This window comes from Tinamus guttatus, unplaced genomic scaffold, assembly GCF_059628265.1.
Source record: "Tinamus guttatus ecotype Peru unplaced genomic scaffold, ASM5962826v1 Tinamus_guttatus_pri_ptg000125l, whole genome shotgun sequence".
Taxonomy (NCBI): domain Eukaryota; kingdom Metazoa; phylum Chordata; class Aves; order Tinamiformes; family Tinamidae; genus Tinamus; species Tinamus guttatus.
The window spans coordinates 1863668-1882031 of NW_028288659.1; positions in this window are offsets into that span (position 1 = coordinate 1863668).

Sequence of the window (18364 nt, forward strand, 5' to 3'; positions counted from 1 at the left end):
CTTCTGGCTCTAAACCGATTAATTTTTTATAGGCAATGCTGAGGATTTTTCAGCACTCATGCTGTAGTTAAAGGAATGTATGCTGTAGCAGCTCACCCTTCACAATAAGGTTAACCAAGGTCAAAAATCCTCCTCTTCAAGGGCAGAACTTGCAGTAAGTGTGTTGATGCTGTGACTGCATTTAGAGAGGCAAATTAACTGTAACCTTAGTGGTGACAGATGTCTGAAGGGATCTAATGTGTACTTGTAAGCAACAGCTATACTTGGAAGTTGTTTGCATAAATAGTTGTATTCAGAAACAGTCACCAATGTAGATGCATTTGCTGTAGGCGGCTTCGTGTTCAAGAATTGTACTACCTCTCCGTTGGTTGGGGAGTAATTCCAAGGTAAATAAGCAAGCCCTCTGAGACCTGTAGGAGCAATATCCCGGTGTGCTTGGTGCTCTCAGGTCTCTTCACGTTCATGAAAAGCCATGCCCTTCAGATTTTTAATTACAGCATGTGAACACACTTCATTCTGCTACACTAGAGTGCATTCATGCCTATTCAAAACCCTCACTAATAAAGATGTCACATTTGTCCCCATTCAAAGAAGCATAATAGCTTATTTGTAAAAGCAAAATTTAATTAAGATTTATTTTATTAAAATTTATTTTAATTATTTTTTCCACAGTATCTTGCTTTTATATTTTTCCTTTGACTTGTTTAACTGTTTGGGGCATGAAGCTTCTTTATTCCTAAACTCTTGAATTTTGTTGTATGAAGTGCATAGGTTTGTGTGGTGCTTACTGCACAGACTGGGGTTATCTGCCAAAGTCTGCTCAGGTGCAGCACAAGGTATGAGAGGGAAGTTACAATGATTCCTTCTGGCTGCTGTATTCCTAGGATTTAGATGCAGAACAAAGTTTGTTTCAGTTCCTGCTCTACCAGAAGTCTGGGCTTGTACGTGTGGTGGATTGTGGCTTTTTTTTTTTTTCTCCCCTATTTGAAATAATCTGTCAGAAGTAACTTAAACTTCTCCCGTGAGAGGGAAATGTTTCTGCTATGATACCTTAAGTACTTTAGGGGGTACCCTAAATACTTTAGGGCTTGTGGTAGTTCTTGTTTAGCATCTGATGAATTGTTTGGAGAAAGGGAGTCTTTGAATAACAGTTAAAGTGGCTGCCCTTCAAATGAGCTCCAAATATAGCTGTATAAACAGAGCATTCAATGGAGGCTTGATATTCACTCACACAGTGCGCTTTACGCATTATAGTGCACTGTGGATAGAATACAAATAGGTAGATAAGTTACCTGCCAATATTCAGAACAGAGAGGGCTTCCCTACAAGGTTTGCATTGTGAAAAAGGGTTTGGTCTGAATAAAGAGCTCTGAATTGGCCCAGTGGCTGCTCATCCAGGACATGCAGGATTTCCCTTGCTGGGAAAGGAGGAAATTCAGGCAAGGCTCTAGTCAGATTTAAAGAGGTCTTCCTCCCTATGATAAAAAATGTAGATACGTATCATTCGTCGGGATAGTATGTCTAAATCCTGAAGAGTTTTTTTTTTGAACAAGATGAACTTAAGGTTGAATGCGGTTTATTCTGGGAGGCAGAGCCGAGCAGCGGTTGATGGGCACTATATAGTGAGAGGCTGCTCTGAAGCCCAACGCGGAGTGGGGGCTGTCAGCAACTTGGGCCAATCTGCAGGGCAGGACCTGCTAGAGATACTGGGAGGGAGTCGCGTGAACTGTCCTTGCCCCTGTAGAGAAGGATGGGCCTTTCCTGCAGCGTGAGCTGGAGGGCTAAGGCTGGAGCAGAGAGCATCACTCTGCAGCGTGAGAAACGCGTGGACGGCGCTTCCCATCCATCCGGCTGGAAGCGCAGGGGAGGGATGGTGCGCCGCGGTGCTGCTCGCTCAGGAACAGCACTGGGATAGCAGTTGTTTGAACAGCGGGAAAACCCAAACCCAGGCCCATAATAAGAATATTGGTAGCCTATTTGCTGGGAAAAATAATGCCCCTTAGCGTAACACCAGTGGGACAGCAAAACCTTTTTGGGAACACAAGTAAGGTCAGGCAGAGGAGCGTGGAGTCAGCAGGGCTAGTGCAAGCAGTGGATGGCCAGGTATTTTTGCTGTGGAACTGCTAACTGGGTGTTAAAATCAAAATTATGCAGAAAAGGGAGGGAGCAAGAGGCAGATTACTGAACATCTGAGGCTAGAGAGAATGGATGTTGGAGCAGACCTGCAAGTAATTCAGAGAACAGAGAAGTGGTTGTTTAGAGAACCAGAAGCAAAAGCAGCCCAGAAGGGGCAGGGGTAGCAGGGATGTAGCTGGAGCGGAGAGCCAGAAGCAACAGGAGACGCGTGTCATTAAATACCGCATTCATATCAAAGGCTGCTTTTATCATCAGGAAATGTAGTCGAAATAGAAAACAAACACTACCCCAAACAAAGAAATATTCCAGTTGGCTCATTTGGCAAATAATAGTCAGCTCCTCTGAGGCAGATATTTGGGCTAGGCTAGGATAGACTTGTCCTGAAAGCAGCAGCAATCTGGGCAGCACTTAGGGCTTGTCAGTCAAGGAAACGGTGTCTGTTTCGTGTCTGAGCTAGCTGAGCATGACAAAGTCACTATTCCTACTGCTAGTTCACGAGCTGTTTCTCTCACAAATGAGGCTCTCTCTGGTACACAGCATTACTGCAAGTAAAAGTTTCAGCCGCTATGGCCGCGCACCCGGTTAAGATCAGAGATATGGGAGTCTGGGGTTAGAGAGCACAGAAACAATCAGGCAAACAGAAAAAAAAAATACTTCCTTTTTGTGTAGCTTGGCTCAGAGAAATTAGTACAGAACTGCTGGTGAGCTGAGGTGAGAACATTTGAGTTTTTTTTTTTTTTTTTTTAGTGGTAATCTTGTTGGACATAAATACTTTCTGCAATTAATATGTTCTCCAAAATAAGTTACTGTTAGTACTAGGGTATGAAGGTATTCAAGTTCCTCAATCCTGTTTTTATTATACATAGCCACATTAAGTTTGTTCCTTAATACTTTTCTATTGTAACTACAGCGTAGCAGATACACATCGGGATGACACGTTTATTTCCTCCATTATTTTCTCCAGCAATGGGCTCTTTTCCGTATCTTCCTTATAGCATAGTCCTTCCAGCAGGAATTTTTCCTTTGTTTGTTTAAAAGTCAACCACATGGGGGTTACCCCTATGATAAGATATACACAGGAGAAAGATGTGTCTGTGTCTGGCACTGGGCGCCAGCAGCCCATCCTCTTTGCACCCGAGCAAGCAGCACCACACACAGGCTCATTCACCTTTTCCTTCATGCCACGGTTGTCTGCAACTTCTGTCAACGCAGGAAAGCTGTAAATGTTGCACTGTTTAAAACTGGATGGAGTGGATCACAGCAAACCTGTATGTCTGGACAAAGGAGCGTGGGGATAACGGAGGCCAAGGGCTGCCTGTGCGGTGCTGGGGGTGCTGGCACCCGCTGATGCTGCCTGTCCCTGCTGGAACTTGCACTGCTCTGCCAGCACTTCCATGACCTTTCCAAGGCCATGAGCGTCATCGCTGAAGCTAGAGCGTGGCAAATTTTGTTTGCTGTTGCACATGTGAGAAGACTGCTATGGAGTGAAATGCAGCCCTCCGGAAAGTGGATGCAGCTAGCGAGGACCTAAGAAAATTCACTTTGGTCCCAGAGTTCCTGTTCCTGAGTGTACAGAGCATTAGGGGCTGTTGGCAGTCACAGGGTGGAGCAGAGCTGTGCAGGAAAAGTGCTAGTGGTCCACAGTTCTTGCAGGAAGATGTTAGGATCCCCCAGGACAGCACTATCCACACTGAAGAGACTCCCTTCCAGCTCCCTCCATGCAGGAGGGAGCGGCTCTGCCGCCTCTGTGGCCACTCTGTGCTGGGAAGTGAACCAAGAGCTCAGGGACGGGAGTCGCTTTAATAAAAGTGGGTGCAAAACGTGACCTGAGCTGCTAAAGGCAGCCAAGGAAGGTCTTCGTGGGGGCCTCAAACGTCCTCCCTCTGGCTCGTCTGAAGAGGGGAACCTCACGCCTGGGGAGCCGCTTCCAAAGGGGAGCTGCTCCCCCGGAACGAGCGAGCGAGCGAGCGAGCGCCGCCCCGCACCTGGGCCCGCCCCGCGGGGCGGGAGCCGCCGGGCCGCGCCGGGAGCAGCGGCGGGATCGGCGGCGGGAGCAGCGGGATCAGCATGTGCCGGGGCGGCGGGGCCCCGCGGCGCTGAGCGGGGCCATGCGGGGCCGCCTGCTGGCGCGGCTGCGGCGGCGGCGGCTGCGGCGGCTGCTGCTGGCGCTGGCGCTGCTGGCGCTGGGGCTCGGGGCCGCCTACCTGGAGCTGGCGGCGACCGGCGGGGCCCCCCCGGGCCGCGGTGAGTCACCCGGGGCGGGGGGCGGCCGGGGACCGCGGGGACCCGGGTCTAGCGGCGCCCGGAGCCCCCCCGCCGCAGCGCCCGCTTTGTGCCCGGCCGGGGAACGCGGCGGAGCGGGCTCGTCCCGTCCCGTCCCGTCCCGTCCCATCCCGGCGCGGGAGCGGCGCCGGGCCGGCCCCTCCGCCGGGCTCGGCTTCCCCGCGGCCGAGCGGGACCGTCCCGGGGCTGCGGAGCCGCCGTGGGGAGCCGGCCGGGAGAGCAGCGGGAATGCCCTGAGCGCGGCCGTGAGCAGAGGCAGCAGGATGGAAACGAGGGGAATGTGCGCCCTGGGGAGGCATCGTGGTGTGCACCCTCGGGGGTGCAGCAGGGCTCAGCCAAAGGCAGGAGGGGTCTTTCCCTCCCGAAGTGGAGGGCTGCGATCAAAGGGCTCCCCGCTCTTACTGCTCCGAACTGGTTACTTCTATCGGCGTTCTTTGGGTTTTGAAGTTTCTCTTCTTTCTTACAATTCAAGCATGTTTTGTACAGCCCAAGGTTTTGCCTTTTTGTGGTTGCTGTCTTCTACTGAAAACAATGACTGGTGCCGATCTAAATTGATAATATTATCTTAAATACATGAGAACTTTTACTTATCAATGTCTTTAGGCACCTTGGTCATCGCACATCAGAGCATTTTTGATTGCTGCTCTGGCTGGTCACTTGGTGTTTTCATCTTTAGGCTGTATGAGGGGCTTCACAAGTGCCTGTTCCTGCAAAGCCCACTACAAGATCAGGATTTAAACTTGTCCATTCATTCAGAGTTATCTGCGGCACGCAGGTTAAAGGCTTAAGGTTCCTGCTTCCAACAGTGACAGAGATGACTTTGGCCAGGACAGATCCTCCAGTTATAATCTGGAAGGGCAGTTGGGCACTATAAAGCCAGATTGCCTACTCCACATTACATCTTCCATGGGATCTAGCCAAGCCATCTACACCAGTACAGCATTGCCTGGAAATCCTTAGAGTAAATGCTAAAAGTATAGAGAGGACTTCTGAGGTACAGGTTCAGGAAGAGAACAACCCACAGTGAGGTATTTAAAACAGTGGTTATAAGGAAAGAGGACCTGAATCAGGTGGTTGGAGCCATGCAGCTGGAGGCTGTTTTGCTAATAGCCTTGCAAAGCAACAGAGGGAAGAAACTGGGAAAAAAGGCATGGAGACCAAGGACAGAGGAGGTGCATAGGGGGAAGCAAGTTTTATTATGATTTGGGTTGTTCCTTCTTTTTTTTTTCCCTTCTAGACAGAGATTATTTTTACATCTTTGTTATAAAAGTCATTCTGTTTTCAGCCTGAAACTGTAAGCAGTGACACCACTACAGTCCCTGCTGCCTGGAACCAAAGATGAGGAAAAAATAATTACATTACATAAAAGTTCAATTATATAGAAGTTCCAGGTTCTCCCAGAGGCACCCAAGATGATGCCTACTGCCTGTGGAAGGCATTTAATTACCGCCAGAGAGCTCTGTGGCTGGCAGCCCCTTACAGGGTATGCAATGCTGCAGTGCCTGCGACTGTGGGTGTGTTGGGCGCTCAGCAGCCCCTTTTCTCCTGCCCATGTGGGGAGGATCCTGGAAATTGTTAGCAGGAGAAAGGTTAAAACATGACCCTCCACACCCTTCCTCTTACCCACCCAAGTACCTACAAAAGGCTGTTTTGTTTTGAGAGAAATCAGGGGTTGGAATGAAAAACAAATAGTATTTGTTTTCTTTGGGCTGTTGCAGCAGGACTGGGGTGACCGCATGGGGCGGCCGCATTGGTGGCTCTGCATCCTGACTCTTTCCAGAGGTGGCAGCGAGTGACCTAACGGGTCGGTCCTCCGAGCAATTAATGCTGCTTCCTCTCTCCTTTCTGTGTTGTTTTCCTTCATGGTGTCCCAGGGGAACCTTTCGGTAACTCACCTGGGGACCAATCCTGGGGCTATGGTCTGGGCTTGGCTGATGCAAGAGCCTCCCCAGCTGGTGTTCATGAAATGAGAAGGCCATTTACTCAGTAACTTTTCCAGGCAAAACCTGAGAGAGACTCTCTCTTGGACATAGAAAACCTGAGAGCTGTTAGACTTGGAAGGAGCCCTACAGGAGATGGCTCTTGCATCTTTCATGTCTGTATCAGATATCTCTCCTTTTGACACTAGAAGGCATTGCTGGGTAGCCCATGCAGGGATAGGTCAGCACCTTTCCTCTTCCCAAAGAGTTGAGGCTCTGTGACTCAGGGCAGTCACTGCTCTTCTTCTGGAGCTTTGTTCTCCTCTTCTCCTCGCCTGGTCCGTGCGTGATGGAGGGAGCATTTGTCAGATGGCCTAAGTGTGGGAGTTAAAGTAAGGGGTGTTTAAAGATTGAGACCCTGACTGTCCTCCCCTTCATGCATGTGCAGCTCTACCATACAAGAAGGTTAGGCCTGTGAAGAGGCTTGTTTGGCTAAACAGGATAAGTTCTGAACAGAAAATATTGTAATAACTTGGAATACCGGTGTTATAAATCAATATCCACTAGCTTCTACGGGGCTTCACCAGCTCACGAGGGAAGGAGGACGTGTTTTGTTATAACCTTATATGGAAGAAGGACTGCTCATTTTAATGTAACCTTAAAGTCAGATACGGAGATGCTAAGGTGAGGTGCAGAATTTGTACTCAGAGTTTATGCTCTCTTTTTTTTCCCCTCCTCCCCTTTCAAAAGTGTGTATTTTGCTGGTCTGCTGCCAATAGGCATTTATAGGTATCTTAAACATATTTACGGTGAGCAGGGAAAAACAAGCGGGCTGATGTGAGTCAAAGGTGTCCACGGCCATCATGAGATGTGGCTTGTTGTCATCCAAAACACGTTCTAACAAGCAGGATGCTGCCTCCCTGCCAAGAAACCCGAGGAGTCAGAGGCCGTCTGTTTACTCCCTGCTTGCTGTCAGGAGCCGGCCAGTTTGGAGTGGGCTAGAAATACTTTTCTCATCTTACCAGCTGCCACACGGCAATAGGGCACTCACGTGTGAGCCCGTGCTGTAGACGGAAAGTTTTTTTTTTTATTATTTTATTTTCTCCCAAGGGTGAATGAGGTGACCAAAGCTCACAGAGCAGGCACCCCTGGAGGCTGTCAGGAATGAGAGGGCACCCGGTGGGAGCAGAGCATGTGGGATTAGATGGAATTGCTTGGGGGTGCAGCGTGGAGGAGCAAGGGACACGGGGGCCCTGCTGCAACCTGCCCTTCCCGGCTGCCACAGCTCGCCCCTCTTCCCCCACATCTCTGTTGTGTGTAAATAGCACAGGCAGTGTGTTGCCTCCCAGTGCGGGTTTGTGTTGAGGTAAACAGCAGTGGTTTTTGTCTCATTGTTAGTGTTTCGGAGTGCTGCTTTTGCATCTAAGCAGAGCTGAGACTTGTCCGAAGAAGGGCCCAGATGAAACAGTAGAGACATGCTAATAAAATTCCTTCTGAAGGGCCACAGTTTCTATACAGCAAGGCTGCTATCTACCCACATATGCAGCCTCAAAATGCCCCCCTTTCCTTCCCCCAGAAAAACTGTCTTCCCTCCACCCCTGTGCACCCCTTCCATGGCGGGATCTCTGATCTCCAGTTCTCCAGACTGCTATGAAATAGAGTGGATTGCTTAAATCCTGGCCTGAATCTTGGTAACCATAGTCAGGTGCACATGTTTGCATGAGGAGAAATGGCTGGCAGAGAGCTGAAGCTGCTCATTTAAAGCAATGCATCATCTTTCTTCTCTAGCTGCTGTGCCCAGGCACCTTCAAATCACCTGTACCAAATGGAGCACACTTGCTACACAGGTTCATTCACATGCACACAGTCTTGACTTTTGCAATCACTCACATGCAAGGTTACTTGCCTGTACTTGCATAGTATCACTGTTTTGCATAGATAACTGTGCAGAAGGTTGTTGTGGGCCCATAGAGGAGAAGCTCAACCATATGGCTGCAGTATCTCTGCTTCCAGAAGGTTACCATGAAGAGAGATTCAACCATGTGGCTGAAGTATCTTTGCTTTCACTTTGTGGAAACCATTGGCCCAGAGGACAAGTTAAACTAAAGCCCCAAAGCACTTCACCCTGACTGAAGAAAAGTCTTGGCAGCAAGGGAACATCCATGCTGTGAAGGCTGCATTTGGTGTCCCTTTGCTTTTGAAGATGCTAATGATGTTCATTCACAGGCACCTGTGCTGAGCAGACCTATCAACCCTATCACCCTCCTAGCAACCCTAGGAGGGTGAGCAGTAGATGTCTTTAGTCACTTCAAATGGGACAGGTTTTCCACTTCAAGGTCATCCCTGGGAAAATGACCAGAAGTACCCTCACATCCTGCTCTGCAGTGTTGTAAGTAAGATGGGTTGGTACTCTGAGTCCATATCGAGGGCACACGAGCTACTGGCAGAACCGGTATCCTCACTGGCATGGTTGGCGGAGAAGCCAGGGCCTCTGAAAGCAATCTAGATCCTTCAAATGATTGTTCTGGCTCGGCTGTGAGTTTGGCCAATGAGCAGCTGGGGGATGCCTGTTCCTCACAAGGGCTATGCTGTGCTTGTCCAGCACCACGCTATCCTTCCACTGCTGCTGAGGCCTGTACTGCGAGTTGTTTGTGAGATTAACTTTTCCCCTTTTTTGACCTGAAGTCAGGCAAAGTTTTGACTCCAAAGTAGCTGTGAGCACCTCCTCAGGAGAGGTGCTGAGTGTCTGTGCAGGGGCTAATGAGAGTTGTATGAGTTTGTTGTTCGTGGAATCTGCCCATGTTGTGCAAGCAATTTGGAGATCTTCTGAGGCCAAACAAGCATTGCATGCGATCATTAGAAAGAGACTCTTGCTCAATCGCTTTATGTACATATGTTGCCCGTGATGGACTTGCGTAGAGATGTGCCAACGCAGCGGTGTGTTCCTGCACTGCACCTTCCCGCCTTGTTGAGTCAGCTGGGATCGGGTTGAGTCAGGTATAATGGAGCTGCACCCTCCTGTGCGTCTCCTCCTTACTATAAGAGCAATGCAAGAGTCTTGGCAATAGTGAAGTAGCGCTATTGTCTTCTGAAGATTCGTTAGCTCAATGCAAACAAACTGTGTGCGCGATCTGAAATGGTAATGCGAAGGCTCTGCCTTCCTTCCTCTGCAAGTTCAAGCAAATGTAGAGTGGCTCTGAGAGATGACTGACATCATCTTTCATTGGCAGTGGTTGCAATAAGGTAAATGGCAGGAAGTTTTCCTAAAGGCAGAGGCCGCCATGTGGGTTCTGGCAGTAAGGGGTGAAATGATGATAAAGTTCTTTCTCCAGCTGCTGTAACAATTTCCTCAAGAATTGATGGGAGTTGTGTGTTTTACTGTGAGGTTCCCTTTTATGTTTGTTCCTGCTGTATGTTGATGTTCCCTTTTCCAGCTATTTCCCAGTTCTTCTTTTTTTTTTTTCTTTTTTTTTTCCCCAGACGTGCAGTGATAACTGAGAAGGGCTTTCCAGAAAAGGAAAAAAGTTGCTTTATTTAGATATGGTGCATGATGTAAGAAAGAATCCATTCATCATCTTGGGTGGCAACAGGTGTGAATCATGTCCTGAGACAGCCCTACTTTCTATGAGCTTAGAAATCCATAGACCTTGAGTCTATTCAACCTCTAGCTTTGGGCCTTTGTAGTTGAGCTCATCTCTTGTTCTCCTCCCAGACTTGTTTCTGAATAATTTCTGTGTGGTATTTTTTTCTTTTTTTTTTTCTCTTTTTTAGGGATGGAGGAGGGAGGAAAGGAAGGAGTATGAGCATGAGGACAGCCAAGGAAACTAGGTCTGCCTCTCAGCCTTAGCCAGGATCTTGACTGGAGCTCCTCTGTACTTCTGGTCCCCTGAGAACTTTCCTGCACTCGTTTAGTACAACTTGTTTGGTGTGTTTTAGGTTGTGCAGTGGGCAGCTGATGCTGCTCAGTAATTTAAAAACACTAAATATAGATGAGAGACTTGAATATAAGGTCCATAAACAGGCACACTTTGTCTTTTTAACTTTTTTTCACTAACCCACTGGATTGTAGGTAATAGGGACTATGAGGGATGCATGCAAACCTGTGTTTCACTGATATTGTTGAAATGGCCGCTAGAATCATTATCAGGCACTATTATATCACATTTACCAGTAAATATATGATCTTTTAGGTTATAGATTTGCTTGGTAGGCCTCTCTAAAGTGAGAATAATCTACATTAATATGTGTATTTTCCCTGTTGTTCTGAACAAATCTGCTTCTGCTTTTCTTTAAGAGGCCTATTGTTTTCATGACGCTAATGTGGACTGTTTGTTTGACTTGGCCTGTACGGTTGGTGTTGGCAACTCTGACAGCTTCCTCAGTGCTGCTGTTCATTTGAGGCTAGTAAAGAGATCTCCAGCCCTTCTCGTAAATATTTCACTTCCTAAATTAGCTTATTTTTATTTGCTTTTTAATACTATTTTCTGTAAAATTGTATAAGTCATGTCTAGGTGCTATTCACCCAATCTTGGACACAGAGCAAAATCAGTAATGGGCTGAGAATATCCTGTCCAGACCACCATGTACTAATAGACTCGATTATCTTCTACAGCAACTCACTCTGCATTAACATTGCCCATCATAATTCATATTTTGTCCTCAGCAGGACAGTTTTTAAATTTGTTTTCAGTCACACAAGCAATTATGTAATCTGCTGCTGGACTTTGTTCCCCTGTCATGTATGCTGGAAAGTGTCTGCAGTTACCATCTCTCCCTTTTGTGTTTACACTCAAGTTTGTAAAGTAGATCAGTACATAAAAACTACATCAAAAAGAAACCCATGTGTGGATAACTTCATTTGGACTCATAAGCCAGTATTCATTTCTTCTTCCATTTCCTAGTTAAAAGTCAAACTTTATGCCTACAGGATGCTTTATTCATAGGTCATTTTTTTTTTCACGTACTAGTAAATTTTCTTAAAATCCCCTGTTTCAGGAATCTTTTTGCCCTTCCTTCTGCTTTTGAGAACAGGTACTCTGGCAAGAGCCTCAACATTGCTCCTGTTCACCTTGTTAACTTTTTGTTTGGTTTGGTGTTTGATTTTTTTGGTCTGGACAGACTACTTTTTCTTTTTAGCTTTGATCCAGCAAGTCTCGCACTTTCAGATCCTCAGGTAATGATTTGCAAGGACTTCCCCCAGAGTATCTAAGTGGACTAAAGCTCATATGGGCCTAGAAGTATCTTCAGTGCCAAATGCAACCTGCATAGCAGGTGAGAAAAATGGCATCTGTCAAATATGAGTTTTGTTATTTGTCGTGTGTTGACCAGGCTGCACTTGCGAGCTCCTGAAGCACCAAAAATAATTTGATATTAGCCATTGTTCTTGCCTCTCCTTACAGGCGGAGGTGACATTCTCTTTATAAAGGTGTTTGGTATTTTCAGTGCCTACCACAGCAAACAGCCCTGTGGATGAAGGAGCAGGGAGCAGAGTTTGCTTCGTTGCCTCCTTCTCCTCCTGCTCTGCACAGCAGGGCGCTGGGCACTGCCCGCCCTGGGCTGCTCTGGCTGGGTGACTGGTTCCCAGGACAGTTACCCGGTCCAGCTCTTCTTCAACCACTGCTTAGAGGAGGCAGGAGCTTGCTGAGGAGCAGGTTGAGCAACTGAGTTGTACCTCACTCCGCTGGGAGTTTCCTTATCTTCCCATAGAGGTACTGCACCTCTGCCTCTGTTTCGGTCTCCTGCATCTTCAGGGAGTGGGACTTGCTTTATGAGACCAGGGTTTGAGGAGTTTGTAGCCTCAGTAATGGGTATTTTCTCTTTCCCTTGCATGTATATTCCCTTGCACCTGTCCCTGTGGTTCATCTGCTGCAGTAGTGGAACTACAATTGTCTTCGTACTAGGCTACAGTTTCCTTGGTTCTCCTGCCAGTGGCAATTTCTCTATTGCTGACACTGCATATCTGTGTCTAGTGAATGGTTAATAAATGCTTTGGCATTTAAGGAAATGAAATTAATAGGTTCGTTTTACCTCCTGCTAAATCTTAATTTTCCTCTTCTATGAACCTCTGAAGAAGTCCTAAGGATGCTGCAGTTTACCCTGTTTGTTTTATTGTGCCCCCTCCCCAACACATGCAAGTTCTCCTGGCATGATAGAGTTTCTTGCCTTTCTTGCAATATTTTTCCAAACGCCTCTCAATGGTGTGTGTTTTCGTGGTGCTGGGGAGGATGCTCTCCAGCTTGGAACTCCAGCTGCCTCCCTGTCTCAGGTCTCGGTATTAGTTTGGTTTGTAACGTCTGATCACTGTCTGCATTCCACAAGATTCAGCCTTGCTGGATGGTTTCCTTTGCTTGGCAAATTGTAATTGTTTTGCCGGTTAATTCTGGGTCTTCCAGTACTATCTCTGAACAGTCTGTCCCAAAACCGCTTCCTTCCCAAATGGCATGGTGGTGATGATTTTCGTTTTTTAACCTTAGCCCTTTTATAAACTCTCTTCACCTTTTCCTTCCAACCCCGTGTTTTACTTAGACACCTTCTATAGTTACATTGAGCGGAAAGAAACATTTTGGTAAGTCTTGTGGCTCGTGCGGAATTAATGGGAGGTAAGAAATGTAAAGTGAGTGACGAACAAAGCAGGTCAGAAGAGGCAGAACTTGAGGAAATTGGAGATCAGAGATTATTTCACAAAATGGGAAGAAGCCAAAAATGAGACATGGCAAGATGAGCATCAGAACGGAGTGACTAGAAAGGCTAAGGACCACCAGAAACTATAGGAAGGAAAGACTTGAAGACTACATTAGAAGCAAATACTTGGGATTTCAAGGAAGCTGGAATCGACAGTATTGGTTGCAGAGATCAAAAGAGAGAAGACAGAAAGGACTGCAAGGCACAGAGTAAACCACTGACTCGCAGTTTTGAAGGGCGGAGGTGGGGAGGAAAATGCAGGAAGAACAATTGCGGAAGATGGCAGGGTTGATGAACAGCTTCTGTCTGTGCTGAGGTGGGTAACAAGGTATTTTGTGTCATGAGGATGTTTAGTGCCTTGAAAATTGGTACCACAGTAGCTCTTTCCCGCAGTCTGTGTCTGCCAAGACACCTGTTTTCTCTCATTGCAACCCCTCTACTCGGCTCGGAGTGTGATTACCTGTATTGTCCTGAGTGTCTAGCAAATGTTCAGCACTTTGCTATTTTTTTCCATAGGGGAAAAAATAGATTCCCTTATGTAGGGATCAGTTTTTCACACATGTCCCTCTCAAAACATCTGTAAAGTCCCTTTTCCTTGAGTACAGCAAAAACCGAACAGGAGATGGTTTATCTGTGCATCATATTAAACCTTTCTGCAGGTAGAGTTTAATCCAGAAACTCTGCCCACTTTTACTGAGGTTCAGGCTACCTGTGCTTCTGTCGTAAGTGTTAGGCCTCTCTTTTGGCCTTTATGCCCATGCTTTGGGGGGTTGTTTAGGGCCTGTTATATGGAGGGACAGGTTTTGTTTGCTGGAGCCTGTGTGAGAAGAGGCTGCTGGCCCTGCCCTGCCGCATGTCCCGGACTTCTTGCTGCCTCCAAGGATGCTGTGCACCACGTGCCTTGGCTTCCTGTCCATGCATGGCACGGAAGGGACAGGCAAGGTACAGACCCGTACCAGCCACTCGCTCCCGCTGTACGAGCTGCACTTGCAAGCAGTGCTTGCCTTGACTGGCGCGCTGGGGCACGAGCCTCCGCTCTGCCCATAAATATGTAAAGCTCGTGCAACTGTCAAGAGCTCAAGAGTTCGCAGACCAAATTACCGGTGGTGCCCCTGGGCAGACTGCAAGCACCGCCCAGACCCCTGGAGAGAATTCCCTGCAGGAGCTGTGATCCGGCCTTTCCCTATCTCCGTGTCGCGCAGGCAGGGCTCTGCTGCAGCCGGAGCCCGTGTGGGCTCCCTGCTGCTCCCGCGGGGTTATATTTAGCTGGCGGCGTGCAGCCGTGTGGGCTGTTCGAAGACAGACTCTCCCAGTCATTCATTACCTCGGCGCTGCCCAGCTTTCCGTAGCTTTCGAGCTGCCTGGGTGGAGAGCTGGATGCTAAAATTAGCAGAATGTGCTTCTCCTGCCAAACGCAGTGCCCGGGCCACCCGAGCCTGGCAAGGCAGCAAGGAAAGCGACCGCTGCGCGGAGCGCCCTGCTCCGACATCCCGCCCGGAGGGGTGCGTTGCCCAGCCAGGAGGATGCTGGAGCAGCGGGGGAATGGGGCATGGCCGGGGCAGCCTGGGGACACGGGAGGAAATCCTGACTCTCCAGGCTCTGCTTCCTCCTCCGTCTCGCTCCAAGCGTTGTACAAACCGGTAAGGAGGTCAAGTGCTGTCCCTGGATGTCCTCGGAATGGCAGGCACAGGGAGCCGTTCTCCGGACACACGTGGGATTTGGCTGCGCTCGTGCGTGCTTGCTGCTGCCGTCCCCATAATAACAAGCTGCTGAGGGTTTCACTGCCCGCCCTAAAAGAGCACTTGCCCCGAGTGGGGAGACTTCGTCCCCAGCACCGTCCCTCTGCGGTGTGGCCCGGGGCAGTGCTGCAGCCCTGGTACCCATCCCGCAGAGAACTGCAACAAGCTGTGTCACATTGCGGGCACCATGTGCCCCAGGAGGAGGCAGTGCGAGGGTCAGCAGGGCTCTGCCACACCAAGGCAACGGCCTCGGGTGCAGACTCGCTCCAGCAATGCTCCGAGGCACTGCAGGGTTGTGCCCGGAGGGTGTCGGGATGCCAGAGCCACAGGAGAGCAGAGCCAGGTTTTAGTGTGGGGGTGCTGGGAAATGTGCAGTGCACTCTGTGAGGTTCCTTGGCTGGAGTGAACTCTTGTTTCCTGCATGTCCAGAGCCTGGAGGGGCAGGGAACTTGGAAGGGATGCTTGCAGGCGCTTCTCATGGGGAAAAGCAGGCCAAGGGCAGGAAGGAAAGGGAGAGAAGGAAAGATTAGACAAAAACCTCAAATCCCCCCTCCCCAAACAGGAAAGCTGCCTGATCTGTGTCTTGCATGTTTAACCAGCTCATCTGCAATGTGTCCTCTCCAGCTGTGTTAGGTGTGCAGGAGGGAGAGCTCCAGGAACTGGCCAGGGTGCAGGATCCATCCTTGCTGCTCTGCCAGCTCCAGCTGCAGATGCCTCCCTCTTAGCACCACTCTGTAATTTTCATTCCAGTGAAATAAGGGAAAGAAAACTTTTCAAGTGGGTCCCTGGCTTCCCTTTTCCCTGCTGGCATCAGAATGAGGAACATCTACATGAGGGCAATCAAAGTATTTATAGCATGGATAAATAAAGGCAAAATACATATGTTGGGGCAGCTGCAAGCGGACTTGCACTCCGTGCCAAAACATCTCAGGGCTACTAGTTTATAAAAAAAACAGCACCACCCAATTTCCGAGATTTACTGGGAAACTGAGAGAGCAAAAGACTTCTGTCCTGCTCTTTCCCTTTAGCAGAAATCTGGCAAGTCCTCTGGTACAAGGGAGGGAGGGAGGCATGGGAGACAACCCTCATGCCAACACCCTGTGCTTCAGGCTCTCACACCCTTGCAACGCAGGGTCCTTGCTGCAACTTTATGGTGGCACCTCTGGTTTGGAGGGATTAAGGACAAGAGGGCGGTTGCAGCTCTGAGCTGGCACTAGGAACGCACAGACCCTGCGGCGCTGCTGGGAAAGGAGGTTAGGCCAGTTGCATCACCTCAATTTGTAAACCTGAGGATTTTTTTTTTTTTTCTGGAGTGGAATGTTGTTCTGCAATGGAGAAGTGTGTGTTTGGTTTGCCTTTTTTTTTTTTTTTTTTTCCCCTGTGCTTGCTGGTAGCAATGGCCATCCTCCTTGCTCTGAGAGCAGGGCCTGGTGCTTCCCTGGGGGACAACAGGAATTGCTAGTGCTTTGGCAGGGGAATTGAGGGCTGGAGCAAAAGGGGAAGGTGGCTCCCATATTCCTGTGGTAAGCGTATTTCTGAGAACAGCTTGATTAAAACCTGCCATCACGATGCTCAGCTGCCTTGCACGCTCTGTCAAGGTCTTGTCTCCTGGACTCTGCAGATCTAAAAAGTGCCTGTAACTCTTGGCTTAGCCCCCAAAACTAGAGCAGATCAAGTTGAATGACTGTTGTGGTTAAGCCAGTCCTGACTGAGGGAACTTAATTTATTGCCAGCTAACAAACTTTTAATTACTGATTCAGCTAAGTGAAGAAGGCAGTTAAAGAAATGCGGGGGTAACCGCCTTTCCTCCCCCTTTCCAAGCTCAGTTCCAGAGCTGTCCCATGTCTTTTGCTAGTCCCTATGCAGGGGTCCTGGGTGGCACAGGAGACCAGGGTCTGTGCCCAGTGGCCTCTTTCTGCCCCTTCTTCATCTTCCCCTGTTCTGTGTTTCTTACTGCTGCAGGAGCTCCCACGTCCTTTGGTGACAGGTCTGGGGTCTCAGTGCAAGGGCATCTTAAGGCTTCAGCTCTCTAAAGCGTTTTACAGGGGGCAAGTGGCTTCTTTGGTGCCTTGACTGGGGAGAGCTTGAAGGTAGGCATGTTCAAGGGAAAAATGAATGAGCGAGATAGAGATGAGAAAAGCAGAGGAAAAAACACCTCTTGATGGTGATATGTCCTTGTGTCACTGCTCAGGATGGTGACAAACACTAAGGAAAGACCTGGTCTGATGCCAGTTGCTTCAGTAATTCCATCAAGCTGATCTTCTGCAAGGGCAAGGCAGGGATGCTTGGCACTGCTGTGCCCTGGGCTGTGTGGGTTTGGGTCCAGGGTGCTTTTTAGCAAGAGTATTCTGGGTATATATGTGCAGCTGCACACGTGTGGACCCTGTTTCTCTTTAATTTTTCTTTCTTTTTTTTTTTTTTTTTTAAGCTAGACTTTCCCAGCTATGACTGTTGGCGCCTGGGTCTTATCACTTCACTCTTCAGCTTAATTTAAAACATGCTGTGTGTTTCTGTGCATACGTTTGTCCATAAGTAAGACTTTTTTTTTTCATATATGTGACCATGATGTCTGATTTGTAGTTTTGCAAAGAAGTGGTTGTAACTTTAGTCACTGTGGATATGCATCTATCAGTTTCTAAAGGCATTTTCTTCCTCGAGATGGTCCTTGTGTGCTCTAAGCAGCACCAAATCAGCCAGAACTCATGGAAGTAGCAATTGAAGCTCTCAAGGAAAATGCTGTCTAACTTAGCCTGGAGTGGCTATGGTGTGAAGTAGGATGGTGTTCCCTTATGAAGCCTGGGCACGAGTCTCCATTTATTCTATTCTGTCCACTTTCTTAGGGTTAACATTAAAAGCCAGCTTGGGATTTATGAGACCACAGGAATAGATGCAAAATTGCTCAAGTTACCTCAGCTATGCTCTGCTGTTGCAGTCAACTGGGGGAACAAGCGGAACAAGGAACAATCACAGCTGAATAGGTTACCTCTAATGTTGGTTCCCTGTCAACATAGGGCCTCTCCTGTTTTCCCTCATACATAGGGATAAGTCAAGGATTCCCCGCCGTGGGGTGTTGATGCAGTGAAAACACCAGAGGTGAGAGACTCCAGAAAACAATGATGATCTAATACATGTTGATGTCTCCTCTGTAAGTACTCTAAGGAATCACTGCACATACCCAGGCACATCATAGGTGTGTGGTGCAATTTCTGTACCTGCTCACCACCCATGGGAAACCAGCAGCACTCGGCAGGTTTCCTCACTCAGAGGTAGGCATTACTCTGCCTCTCCTTCTCCTATGCATCACTTCGCTTTTCCTTCTCCTCATTCTGGCAGCCTCCACCTCTTCATCTCCTAGGCTGTCCGTCCTCCTCATCTCACTGCTGCAAGCACCTCCACATGCCCTCTGAGTGTGCAGATGTGTTCCCCCATGTACTTGCTGCCCCTCTTGGACATACCTGACCACCCCAGCAGGTATGTATTTGTATGTTGCTGACCTTATCTACTTTCTGCACTTAAATATTCTTATCTTGCCTGTTTATACAACCTTGAAAGCCTTTTTGTCCTGCCAAGCTCCAGGGACAGCACAGCTTAATATGTATTACAGTG